Raw genomic sequence first — 13501 nt, forward strand, 5'->3', positions numbered from 1 at the left:
ACAAGAAAATTATGTTAAGCTATCAAATACTTGGTTGATTTGTGAGTACAATCGTTTGTTTATCTGTATTGGGATCTTTCAGCATTGTTTTATATCGTTTGCGCATTATTTCCGATGAAGTTCTGGGGCATGTACTAATGGTGTCTACGTGGGAAGTTCACCAAGCTACATGATCTTAGGCAAAAATGCAGTCCTAGATCATTACGGCTTGCTGACTACAGTGTATACCTCGACCATATGGACATGAACCATTACCAAGGATCCATATTCTTTATTCTTTATGTATATACTGTTTGTTTACAGGTACAATTCTCTTTCTTTGGTTCCTCCTACCTCATCCAAACTGGATAAAGATTTTATCTCTTATTACGGTATGCACTTGTCTCAGGATATGATCAGCCTAAGATCAAGGAGGACGTTCCAAGTCATGCATGAAAGGAGATAATCCTTATCTGTTCCGCAAGCAATACTCAGGTCAACTTGATCCATTATATCAAGTTGCTTGTATTAACTTGCTATATCGAATCCATGTAAGAAATACTCTGGTCATCTTGAATCTTTATGTCAAGTTGATTGTATTTTCTTCCAACATTTTAAAGCTCAATGATGAAAATAGAGCACTATGGATCGTCATTCCATCTCATCTATATATACTGCATTTCGTTGCATTCCAACCATCCATACATTCATAATAGCTGCATATCATGCATACATAGTCATAATAATGCATACTCTATTTTCCTCTTCTTCCATAGGAATGAGCCATAGGTCCTCCATTTCTTCTAAACATCGAACCCCCCCAACCCTTCCCATCTCAATAATCAACATCACATATCCTTCATCGTTTCCCATCAACCCAATCAAGCCACGTTCATCACCATCCATCTCTAATAGGAGGGATTGTGTTTCCCATCCTCATTCATCCACACAATCAAGCCAGTTACTCTGTCTACACAGATACATCGACTCCCACACACCTAGACTATCAACAGATACTCTGATCAAGTATCTTCGGGTCTCAACAGGTAATCGATTATGGTAATCCTAGACTACATCAGGCATTTATCATAATGACCTAGTCTCAACGGGGCTGCCATGATTCCCCACAGCCATCCATCACATGCACACACTATCAATTGATCAACCAATCAAACACAATCCAACGGACAATTACATCAATTGTCTACGTCTCAACGAGTATTTTGCTTCATATACCTTGACTTCATCGGACAATTACATCAATTGTCTAAGTCACCATTAGGTCACTTTGATTCACTTACTCAGACTTTATCATGTTCAAGCGACCAACTGACATCAACTGTCACGCTTTGACTTGACCGGGGCAATTCAACCGATTGCACCAGATTGTCCAACCAATTTTGATCAATTGTATAGCATCAATCAAAACCCCACACTACATCTGCTATGTATCTCTTGCATGACCTCAGGGTACTCGCTGGCTTGTTGTTTCTTCATATTCACTCCATTTTCTCCCATTCTTTCATCATTAGTTCTAATTTCTTCTATTCTACCTCCCCTCCACTTTTCATTCTTTTTCGAGAGATCGCCCGATTTTTCAAAAAAAAAAAAAAAAAAAAAAATTCGGCCCATCTCTCGAGGGGGCATACCACCCATTAAATTTATATTTTATGGGGCATTTCTTCACACCTATTTTTCTTTCTTTGAAACGACGCGATAAACCGCACCGTCTCAAAGAGGGGCAAATGTAGTCACATAAATCTGTCCACTTAATTAAATGAATACTTAGTATTTATTTGATTATTTAACCATCAATTAATAATTAATTAAATTAATATTTAAATAATTCATCTTAACCCTATTCTCCTATTAATTAAATAAATTATTCAATTTATTTGATTTAATTCACTTAACCAAATTCAGACCATTAATTAAATAAATAAATCATATTTATTTAATTAAATCTTCTCTCACATTTAAATAAATTAATATTTATTTAAAACCCTCAAAATCCCACCTCTCACATTTAAATAAATAAATCATTTATTTAAATCACCTTTATCTTCCACCCACTTGCATTTTCCTACAAATGCAAGTTGCACAATTATTTTAAATAAATAATTTATTTAAATCACCTTTATCCTCCACCCACTTGTATTTTCCTACAAAAGCAAGTTGCACAACTATTTTAAATAAATTATTTATTTAAAATCCTATTTATCCTCACCCACTTGAAACCTTTAATGGTTTCCCTTAAAGTAGTCAAACTTGATGGCTTTAAAGTCTTCAAACTTGATGGCTTCCTTCTATAGTCTTCTTAAGACTTTAATGGTTTTCCTTAAAGTCTTCAAGCCTTTAATGGTTTCCCTCAAAGTCTTCAAGCATTTTAATGCTTTATCTTCATTTTTCTCATTTAAATAAATTAATATTTATTTAAATATTTATCCAAATTCAACTTACACCATTTAATTGAAATAAATGATTTTATTTTAATTGAAAATACCAAAATTTCTCCCACTTGCATTTTCCTACAAAATCCACTTGTATGCCTAAACCCCTTCTAGATTCTTCTAAACCCTTCCTAATTAGCCTAAATTCATCCCTTAAATATTGTCACATTCCTAAGCAAATTGGAGTCACTTCTCAAAGACTCCAAAGTCTTTGAAAAGCAATTAATGCTTTGTGTGTTCAACAAATTAACCCTCAAAGTCTTGGATAACCTTTGAAAGCTTCCAACCTTCAACCACTAAATGGCTCAAAGTCTTTGATAACCATTGAAGGCTTTCAACCTTCAACCACTTAATCCCCAAAGTCTCCAATAACCATTAATGGTTAATTCAACCCTCCCACATGGTTAAAACATTTGTTTTGACTCAACCTCTACCCAACCCAAAGGTCTCATCAGGCCATTAATGCTTTGATCATGATTATCTCTTAAACATTTGCACAAAGGTTTATCCTTGGATTAACTCTTAATCCAGTGGGTAATCTTAATTTAGACTTGACCCTTACCTTCTAGATAACCATGAGGTCTTCTCAGGCCTTTAATGCCTCCAACCTCTTCTCTCAACCCAATCCTATGTTGAAACTTGTCACCATTTTATTGGTGCCAATTGTGCACATGGATCCCCAACTTTCAATCCTAACCCTTGTTAAGATTGCTCAATCTTAACCCTTCATTTCCCTATTTCTTCTATAAATAGAACCCTTCTCCTCAAGCAAAAGGAGAAGCATTTTAGAGTATTGTTGTTATACTGGCATTAGCATAGAGCTTTTTCATAGCATCACTATCTACTCTAGCATAGTATTTAGCTTTTCATTTCATGTTTGAAGCTTAGTATTAAATCTCAATCCTCCATAAGCATCCATAGTGCAAAAAGCTGCTGAGAGCTACACTCATTTGGGACTTGGAGAGGAGAGGAACAAGGGAGGAGCAACTATGAGCATCTTGATTAGCTATTTCATTTTATGTTTATATGCTTTCTATTTCATGCTTAATATCTCTCTTGATATGCCTGTTTAGGATAATCTTTTGTTGCTAACACTAACGTTTGTTTCTTGTGCTCTTGTGTGTGTTGCCATCAAACAGATTTTCTAATCCTTTTTGCAGAGCATCAATTAGATTGGACAATTTTGGGTGTCTACATTTTGCCCCTCTTTGAGACAATGTGGCTTGTCCCGTTGTTTCAAAGAAGATAAGATGAATTGATACAAAGTTGCCCCAAGATGGGAATGATATGCCCCCTCGAGAGATTGGATGAAAATGTCTGAAAAGATTGCAGACAATCTCTCGATAAGAAAGAGAGGCTAGAATGGACTGACCGGATAGGATAAAGTGATAGAGTCACGAGATAAAGAAGACTGACTCGGGAAACAAGGGCTAAGGCGAGGGTAGGCTGTAAGATAGACCACGGGAAAAAGACATCCTCATTGTCATCCACACATCCACGAGAGCAAAATGCAGAGCGAAAATAGAGCAGTAGCAGTCAGCAGCGATGGCAATGGCTCACAGATTCGATCGTGTTTGCCGATTTCAGAAGCCAGCAGAGGCAGGAGAGCCAGTAAGTACCACAAAACCTCCTTGTACTTCGATGCATTTATTGTTGTCATTAATACATGGTAGATAGGGCAATAAATTTGCTTTAGCTTAGGGTCCAAAAATGTCAAAAAAACATCTAAGCACGTCTGTGTTGGTGCCAGGCGCGTCTATGTCCGCTAGGCGTGTCTGGGTTTGTGTCAGTCGCGTCTGTGTTTGGAAATGTGTCTGTGTCGAATGCGGCCGTGTCTATGCAGTGTAGGGGCGTCTGTGCCAAGAAGGCATGTCTGTGTGTTTCAAGTACGTCTGTGTAAAACAGGCGCATTTATGCAGTCTTCAAGCGCGTTTATGTCAGGAAAGCGCGTTTGTGTCCAAAAATGTGAATTTTTGTCTTCTAGGTCAAATCGGCAGTTCTGTGATGAACATATGTTGTCGATTGGATAAGCTGCTGAGAGGATACACTCAAGCAGGTCCTCTAGGGAAGACTAGGATAACAAATAGGGCTAGGATTGACAATTCTGTGATAGAACATACGTTGCCAATTAGGAAACTACTCAAGAGGATTCACTCGAGCATAGGCCCTAGGATAAGATAGATCAAGGCACTTTGTGATGAACAGTGAGTACTAAAATATAGTACTTTGTGATGAACAGGGAGTACTAAAATATGAGCAGCACTTTGTGATGAATAGTGAGTGCAAATGTGAGCAGCACTTTGTGATGAATAGGGAGTGCCAAACACGTAGTACTTTGTAATGAACAGGGAGTACCACTAGGATAGAAGCAACACTTTGTGATGAATAGTGAGTGTCACTAGGACTAAGATGATTGATTTGCTTGACTGCAAGAGTATTTGCTGATGCTAGAGTCATAGGAGAGATTTCTGTCGACACAAAGATTGCGACCTGAGTTGACACTTGAGGATCGAGCAGCAATTGAGGCTATGGGATTGAGACATGTTCTGTATGTGCCTGAGTTTCGGGCAAACATGGGATTGCTAACTGTGCTGGCTGAGAGATGGCACTCAGAGACATGTACATTTCATTTGTTGATGGGTGAGATGACAATCACCTTGGAGGATGTATACAGGATTCTGTAGATACCGATCGATGGGGAGCTGATTCCGTACGATCGAGACATAGACAGGGATGAACTGAGACGATTGTTCTAGGATCTAGGACTAGAGATGAGGGTGGGACATGTGGCATGGGATACCATGACATGGACAAGATTAGCACTACCAATAGTGTTGGCAGGAGTTATCAGTGGGTTCCTCTGTCCGGATAGGGCGACACGAGGGGTGGCTGCAGGGGACACAGGGGCCAGGAGAGATGATCTTGGGGCGGGTCCTTCTAGGGCTCAGACTCCGTCAAGGCCAGCCGGCTATGAGGAAGGGAATTCATCATAGTCGTAGAGGGCTCCCTATGTATCAGTATTGTACCATTTTGTATGATGATGTAGACACCTGCGGGTGATTGTAGCCATATGATTTTGACATCATTGTATCATGACACTTTATATATATATATATGAGATGATTCATCTTTGCAGAAGCTATATGCATGCATACCTATGTGATGTATGTTTCTATGTGACGCTTATGATATGGATGCAAATATGTATATGATGCAATGCAATATATTTTTTTGTTCTTTTATGTTTTATATGTGTATGCATAATGCAAATATGAATGTATGTAATGCAGATGAATATGATAATGCAAATGTAAATTGTGCTAACAAGTGTTGTGTGCAGGATGTGATGCAGTTGTGATATCTATATGTATGTATGAAATGCTTATATGCGATTATGTAGGTGCAACTACATGAAATGCAAATGTTTTTGGTGTGTCATTATACTTAGTCATGTGATAGTAGGCTACATGGACTCAAGAAGAATGATGGAAGTCAATCAAGAAAGGGGGATGAAAGATAGAAGATATGAAAGTGAAAGAGCTTCTAGTGCGTTATCATCATTGAGCTTTATTATGGCAAGTAGGTTATGACAATCGAGGCATATGTTTGACCCAGAAAGTCATTGTACCTATTTGCATGGAGATAAGATAGTCACAAACAAGGAATGCCCCAGTTCACACTAGACTCACAGTGTCCTCATATCCTTAGACAAGTCATAGCATTACTAAGAGACAATCCACATATAGAAAAAGAAAATAGGTGACGATACCCCATCCTCGCCTTTCTATTCAAAGACATCCTAGAGATAGAATCTCTAGTCAGAGACATCCTAGAAAAGCTAAAAGATATGTCACCAAAAGATAAAATCAAAAGAAAACCAAGACTCGACACCAACATCCACTGTAGTCCTCAAATTTAGTGTCTCTTGTCACTTGTATAAGTCTTATTTGATTGTGGTCACAATGTTTACTTTCACAAAAAGGATAGATAGCACGAAACCATATGTTGTCTGAGTCTGTTGGAAGATTTGATTTTGTTGAAGCTCATTGTTGCTGCTATCTCATATGAAACAGACTGAATCCATGAAACTGATATTTTATTGCGAAGAAGACGAGACCTTATTGCGGACTGGCGATGCAAATGTTGCTTTATTGCCGATTGTGCGCGAATAGACTGAAGGAAGCTGGAAGAAACTGTACTCCTCAAAACATGTGATGTTCTTAGTTCTACACCCATCACTAGACATAGGATTTGACGTAGCCACAGATAGGATTTGATTTATTATGGATGGAAAGGGAGGTTTATTATGAATGGTTGAGCAATCTTGGGTAGATCAATAACAAGCCATGATGGGAATGGGTAAGTTTATTATGGATGAATTGGTCGTGAGTGTGTGCAAAGTGAAAGGATGAAAGTGGATCCTGAAGGAGGGAGGAGCAATGTCTCTACGCATGGCGCTGGTGACCTAGTTTTCACCATGGTACTTGCCCAGGGTGCCACCAAAGTGGTTTTCACCATTGGACGAAATTATTTCTCTTTACTTTTTTTGATTTTTCAATGTTTTCTGTGTCACAAGGCGCCTGTTTGCCAGGTTTTCACCAAGTAACGATTTTTTTTGTTTTTATAAAAAAAAATTTGTATTTTTGAAATTTTTTGATTTTTTTGTATTTTTGAATTAGGATATTTCGAAGAGCTATGTGTAGAACTTGCGAAGGTGCATGTTTTTGATAGGATCCTCCAAAGGTTCACCTTCTATAGTTGAGATCTGATATGCCCCAGATCCATATACTGTTGTAATGATGTAAGGACCAAGCCAATTTGGTTCGAACTTGCCCTTCTTCTCTCTGTCTTGTTGATTCTTGGGGTTTTCTCTGAGAACCAAGTCACCTACCTCAAATGTACGAGGCTTGACCTTGTGATTGTAGCTGTGACTCATTCATTGTTGGTAAGCCTTGAGATGATTAAAAGCAGTTTGTCTCCATTCATCCAGCAGTTCAAGTTCTTGTAAGCGAGAGACCCTATAGTCTTCATCACTGATGATGTTTTGCAAAGAGACCCGTAAAGAGGGTAACTTGACCTCAATAGGCAAGATGGCTTTAGTACTGTAGACAAGTGAATAGGGTGTAGCTTCTGTAGGTGTGCGGACACTTGTGCAATAGGCCCAAAGTGCAGGATTAAGTTGGATATGCCAATTACGGCCAGCATCGTCGATTGTCTTCTTAAGGATTTTAAGGATTGTCTTATTAAACGCCTCGATTTGACCATTACCTTGGGGGTAATATGGCATGGAGAAATGATGGGAAATGTGGAAGTAGTCACAGAGTTCATGAACATCCTAATTTTTTAAGGGACGCCCGTTATCAGTTATAATGGAAACAGGAATACCATATCGGAAAATGATATAGTTGAGGATGAACGTAGCAATCTGTTTTCTAGTAACTTGTGTGAGAGGCATAGCTTCAATCCATTTTGTGAAATACTCTATGGCAGTGATAATGAATTTATGACCATTGGAAGAAGGAGGGTGAATCTTGCCTATGAGATCGAGTCCCCACTGACAAAAGGGCCAAGGAGACACCATTGGTTGTAGTTCTTGTGCTAGCGCATGTTTGAGGTCTCCATGAATTTGACATTGCTTACATTTCTTGACAAACTGATATGAGTTCTTTTCCATATTGGGCCAATAATATCCAGTCCTAATGAGTTTTTTGGCCAAGGTAGGACCACTAGCATGTGGACCACATATCCCTTCATGTACTTCACGTAACGCAATCTGAGCTTTGTCACTTTCTAAACATCTAAGAAGAGTGCCATCTAAACTTCGTCGGTATAGGATATCAACTAAAATGACATATCAAGAGGATTGGCGAATGAAGGTGTGACGTTGGTTATTTGATAGATCAGGAGGTAGGGTATTGTCGCGAAGGTATGTGAAAATGGAACCATATAACTGGGACTCAGGACGGACAACACATATCGTCTCAGTAGGAATGATCTCATATGAAGGAACCAAAAGACTATCCACCAAGAACTCATAGCGGGTCTCATTTGGAGGTAGATCGATCAGTGAAGCAATTGTAGCCATGGCATCTACGACACGATTCTGCTCTCTTGGTATCTGCTCAAAATCTATCTTTGTGAAATGTTGTTTCAGGTCATCCACCATTTGTTTGTAAGGTATTAATTTTTCATTTTTGTTTGGTAATCATCAATTGCTTGATGGATGACAAGTTGAGAGTCCCCAAAAACATGAAGTTCCTGGATCTTCTACTAAATTGCGATCCGTAATCTAGTTGTTAATGCCTCACATTCCGCAATATTGTTAGTGCAAGGAAATGATAAGTGGTATGATTTTGGTATAGAGTCTCCTTGAGGAGTTATAAAGAGGATGCTAGCTCCTTCCCCATGCTGTGTGTATGAGCCGTCGAAGTATAGTTGCCATGGCTTTGCCTGTGACATTGTTAAAATAGATTCATTTGGAAATTCTGAACTTAGAGGAACATCATCAATCATGGGAGCATCTGCTAATTGATCTACGATGGCTTGTCCTTTTATTGCTTTTATGTCCACATACTCGATGTCAAATTCACTCAGGATCATTACCCACTTGGCCAATCGCCCAGTAAGTGTTGCTTTATTGAGAAGGTATTTCAACAGATCGATTATTGCAACCAACTTAGTCTTATGAGTGAGCATGTAATGTCGTAATTTATGTGAAGCAAAGACCACGGCGAGACATGCACGCTCGATTGGTGTGTAGTTTAGCTCATATCCCACCAATGTGCAACTGATATAGTATACTGCCTTTTCCTTGCCCTCAGCAATTTGTTGTGCTAAGAGTGCCCCCAGTGTTGTTGGAGTAGCTGATATGTATAGTAACAGAGGCTGATCTAGAACGAGTGGCATCAAAACTGGCAGATTCAGAAGATAATCTTTTAGCGTCTGAAAAGCCTGTTGACAGTTATCATCCCATTTGAATTTGATGTTTTTATGTAGCAGGTGCTGAAAAGGATTACACTTATCTGCAAGTTGTGCTATGAATATTTGTATAGACTGGAGTCTTCCCTGTAAGGATCGAAGTTGACTGATATTTCTTGGTGGTGGCATTTCCAAGATGGCCTTGACTTTTGCCAGATCAGCTTCGATTCCTCTTTTGGACACAATGAATCCTAGGAGCTTCCCGGAGGTTACTCCAAAGACACATTTCTTAGGGTTTAATCTTACTTTATATTTTTCCAATCGATCAAAAATGACTGAAAGTATGTCCAAATGTGTATTTCTGTCTTTTGATTTACCCAAGAGGTCGTCTACATAATCTTCCACAGTTATGTGCATGAGATCATGAAAGATAGTAGTCATGGCTCTTTGATATGTAGCACCTACATTTTTTAGCCTGAAGGGCATGACATTCCAGCAAAAAGTTCCCCAAGGACAAGTAAATGATGTTTTGTGTTGATCCTTGGGTGCGATCCTTATTTGATTATAACCAGAAAATCCATCCGTCAATGATAACATTTCATGACCTGCTGTGAGATCAACAATCAAGTCAATATTTGGTAATGGGAAGTCATCCTTTGGACAAGCTTTGTTGATGTCTCTGAAATCTATACATATTCTGATGTTGCGATCTGGTTTACTGACAGGCACTAAATTGGAGATCCATTCGGGATAATCAATTGGGCATATGAATCCGACATCCAATAATTTCTCAAGTTCTGCTTTGACTAGTAATGCCACTTGTGGATGCATTTTTCTTAATTTCTGTTTCACTGGCTTAACCCTCGGTTTGACTATCAAATGATGCATTACCAAATCCGGATCTAATCCAGGCATATCAGCGTATGACCATGCAAAGTTGATTTGTCGTTCTTTGAAGAAACCTATGAATTTTGACCTTTCGAACTCTGTCAATGATTGAGCCAGGAATATGTTGTGTGGAACCTCTTCTGTACCAATGTTTGTTTTGATAGTCTCCTCTACCAACATGGATGACTTTTCCTCATATGATGCTAGGAGAATGTCGAGATTTCCATCTTCGGGTACCTCAGAGAGGTTTTCGCCCTCAGATACATCCTTTCTTTTTACTTTTTTGGGGTCAGACAGTGCCACAGTGTGGTTTTCGCCATAAGACCCTTGGTTTGTTCTTATTTTCACATTTTTACGACTGGAAGGTCCGACACCCTCACCAAAATATGCCACGCTGTTGAGTTCTATAGTGTATCTTGCTTTATGGTCCCCAGGGGGAAGATCGTCTCATATGCCAAGATAGTCAATAACAACTTCATCATTTTGGAATCTATCAAATTGTGTTGGTCCTTCATGATCCTAGTCAATGAGTTGATGGTAAACAAGGGGAAGGCCCTTAATGTCTTCGAAGTTAGTGGGGCTAAGAGTGAAGATACAGTTATACTCGGGTATGTCAAGGTAATTATCGAAGTCGTCGATGGCACTCTCCTCATTAGTCTTGATCATGAGCAAATCCAAATTATCGTCACTAGTAGTGCATTCAGGGACAGGTGTTCTCATCCTATGTGATTTCAACCTAGAACCTTGAGACAAGGACTGTGTGGACTCCTCAGGGGTTGTTTCTTGACCAACTTTGAACTTTTTATAAAATTCCTCTTCTTCTGTGGGTTCATTTGGCTCTCTGAATGTCTTGGTGAGCTCGTAGTCACTGGAGGATTTGTCTGAACCCCATTCCCATTCGTTGGAGTCTATGGAATAGCGATCCTCTTGTTGAATTTTGGCAGCTTTGATTTGCAAGGCTTCTTTTGTCCTTTGAGTGTGGACCTTGGGAGTCAAGAAACCAAGTCCTTTCAAGCATTCCTTTTTGAATGTCAATTCAGGTTGTAAAGGTTCAATGATGCCTTCCTTTTGTAACCCAAGAGGGCTTTTTCCATCATACCCAAATTTTTGTAAAATCTTGAAGCCTTTGCCATATTTCTCACATGGTAGATTGATGTGATCTCGTGTGTCATCTTCAATGTCTTTGTAGAGAATTTTGTATAGAGCTTCCTCTTCCAGTTCACCCCATCTTTGAAAGGTAGTAGGATCCCATTTGAGTACCATGATGGATACTTGCTTGTTAGGATGTGGTCTTCCATATTCTTTTGGGGAACTCATGACTTGTCATAAGTACATGGTCTGATTTAAAGTGTATTCTCCCATGCCTTTGTCCTGAAATTTGCCTTTAAGCTCACCTTGTTTTGATGTCAAAGGTTTCAATGACTCAGGATCAATGTATGCCGAAGAAGGAACAACTTCATGATTACTGGGAATGATGGTCTCAGTATGTGATCTCAGGTTATTGCAATATATGAACGGATTAGGATCACCGTTAACTGTTACCTCGACTCCATTGTGGGGAAACTTAATGCATTGGTGATTTGTCAATGGGACTGCCCTCATTTCATGAATCCAAGGACGTCCTAGCAATATATTATAAGTGAGATCTAGATCCAGGACTTGACAAACCACATCCTTTGTAACTAGCCCAACTCTGAGAGGCAAGGTGACTGTGCCCTTGGACGAACGTTCTTCATCATCATATGCCTTGATGGTGATTTGATTTGTAGAATTCACAGCTTTATCAGAATATCCCAATTGTTTAATTGTGCTCAATGTACAAATGTTTAGACCAGCTCCTCCATCTATCAGGACTCGCTTTATTCGATGTTTGTGTATGAAGGATTCAATGTGTAATGGTGCATTATGTGGTTGGCTCACAGAGGCATCATCGGCTTCTGTGAATGTCAGTGAGTGTGGAATGGAAAGGTATCCCACCATGGCTTGAAATTGGTCCATGTTCATATCAGTAGGAATGGCAATGTCTCTCAAGATTTTGTCAAGAATAGCTTTATGTGCGGGGGATATGCGTAAGAGCTCAAGGATGGAGATGAGCACGAGTGTCTTCCCTAACTATTCTACAAGGCCGTACTCAGGCTTGGTTGATGAAGAAGGGGTGTTTTTATTTGAAGCACCTGGCAAAGTAATTTTACCTCGATGGGTTGTAACATGACATTCCGAAGTAGGTTCGGAAGAAGATCCAACACCTTTTAGGACAATCTTGGGTCTCTGAGTAGGATTCTCAGGGTTTTTGTCCTTGATGGTAATAGTAGATATATAATTGTCCATCGAGATGTGATTTATGGTTGAATCATAGTTGTAAGGTGCTCTAGTATAGTTGGTTTGATCATTTGTGGCTTTAGCTTTTCCCTTGTCATGCTTTGCGAATGGCTCTTTAAACATCTCATGTTCTTGATTAGATGAGTGTCCCTCAATCTCAATGTCACCTCTATCAATGAGATCTTGTATGATGTTCTTCAATCGATGACAATTTCCTATCTTATGACCCTTGCTCTTATGAAATTCACAATACTCATCATCATTCCACCAATTTGGTTTAACCTTCGGTTCATATGGAGGAAAATTTGGAACTGTGATTACCTTGTTTGCCACTAACTTTTTGAAGACTGACTCAAGTGGTTCTCCCAATGGAGTGTACTTCCTTCATGATCTAGAAGTTGTTTGAATATTCACTTGATTGTTTGTAGAACTTGATCCTGGAAAGATGAATTTGGGTCGCACTGTATTGGCATCAACAACACCATCATTGACTATTTTCTTGTTTTTATTCCAAAATCTTGGCTTGTCTTTTCCTTTAAAGTCATCTTTGTTCTCCTTAAATATCTTAATGACTCCTTGCTTAATTAGGACCTTTTCTGTTGCTAAGCCTTTTTCAATAACGTCCCTAAAGGTGGACAAACAAGCTTTCCTTAGATCATAGCCAATGTCCTTGTTAACGTTTTGTGTGAACATCTCTACCATTTGTTTTTGTGAAATTTCACAAGAGCATCTGCTAGCTAGATTCCTCCATCTTTGTAAAAATGATGCAAAAGACTCTCCCTCTTTTTGCTTGGTGTTGCATAAAGTAGTGACTGATATGTTTGTCTCTATATTGTAGGAGAAATGTTGAATAAATGCCTCTACTAAGTCACCCCATGACTTAATACCAGGTGGGAGTTGGGAGAACCATTCCATAGCTTGATCACCTAAGCTTTGTGGGAATAATC

The sequence above is a fragment of the Cryptomeria japonica genome, chromosome 1, assembly GCF_030272615.1.
Source record: "Cryptomeria japonica chromosome 1, Sugi_1.0, whole genome shotgun sequence".
NCBI classification, from domain to species: Eukaryota; Viridiplantae; Streptophyta; class Pinopsida; order Cupressales; family Cupressaceae; genus Cryptomeria; species Cryptomeria japonica.